Genomic DNA, 1,186 nt, shown 5'->3' on the forward strand with positions numbered 1-1,186 from the left:
TCCCGGGGAGCGGAGGCTCCTCGGAGCCACAAACAAGGCTGGGTGGTCACCCAGCCCACATACTGCCTCTGCCTAAGCACAGGGAGACACCTGAAATTAAACACGCCGTGTTTTGTTTGGGTTTTCCCCAGATGCCTTGAATTAATCAGGTGGGGGAAGGGGAAAAGAAAGAGAGAAAGAAAGAGAAAAAAAGGGAGAGAAGGAGAGAGACAGAGAGACAGACAGAAAGAAAGAAAGACAGAGAGACAGAAAGACAGATATTCTGCTCCTAGAATTTACAGCTATCTTTGCTGATATTGTGATCTCACAAATAAAACATGAACACTTGGGCAAGCCTAGTGTATGACTCATTTTTGAGCAGATTTTCACTGTTCACGTTTAGCAAAGCGAATTATATATCTGATGGGATCCAGGACCCACTTGGAGGAATAGCGGTGAAGCTGTGTAAACCCCATGAACACACATTAATCCCTCGTACTAGAAGGTAATATAATTAACCCTTATGTTGTTATTCATCTGACTACTTATATTGCAGAGGGATAGAGAAGCTAAAAACAAGCCATAGAGATAGTATAGATGCCAATTCTGTAACAAAAGTAATACAGAAAATGTCTGCTTAAGAGGAATTGGAACTGTACTGACTAAGCTGGCAAGCCAAATGCCTCAGCGTTTAAAAAAATTTATACAGAGCTATTTTTATTTTAACCTTGTTATTTCACTATTGATAAACTGCTGTCAAACTTCGCAAACAGCTTTTAACATTATAAGGGCACATAATGAACCCGCACGGAATAGGCGATGTTCAAGGCTGTGGCGAGCAGACAGGAGCCTGCTGTGCCCTCAGTGGAGCGGGAGAGGCGGACTCTGCCAGCGGCCTGCGCTTCCCTGCGTGCCCGGGAGCGCACAGCGGCACTGGGACCCTGCCCCGGTCCGTGCCCGGGACGCCGAGACTCGGGTGAGACAGCTCCGCGGAGGCAAACGGGACCTGCCCGGAACGAGACCTCGGCTCCGCAGGGCTCTGAGTGCGAGGAATCGCGCACAGTTTGAGTGGGAAGATCCTGGAGTGGTGGTCGGGCAGGGGAGGGAGGAGAGGAAGGAAGGAGAGGAAGGAGAGGAAGGAGAGGAAGGAAGGAAGGAAGGAAGGAAGGAAGGAAGGAAGGAAGGAAGGAAGGAAGGAAGGAAGGAA

The 1,186-nt window shown here is 48.8% G+C and overlaps 1 protein-coding gene across 1 annotated transcript in view; it reads right to left on the reverse strand.

The window, feature by feature from the left end:
* PAX5 (paired box 5) overlaps nucleotides 1-1,186 on the reverse strand; it is a 133,385-nt gene that overhangs the window by 130,485 nt on the left and 1,714 nt on the right. The window lies entirely within an intron of this gene.

Source organism: Geospiza fortis, unplaced genomic scaffold (genome assembly GCF_000277835.1).
Source record: "Geospiza fortis unplaced genomic scaffold, GeoFor_1.0 scaffold545, whole genome shotgun sequence".
NCBI classification, from domain to species: domain Eukaryota; kingdom Metazoa; phylum Chordata; class Aves; order Passeriformes; family Thraupidae; genus Geospiza; species Geospiza fortis.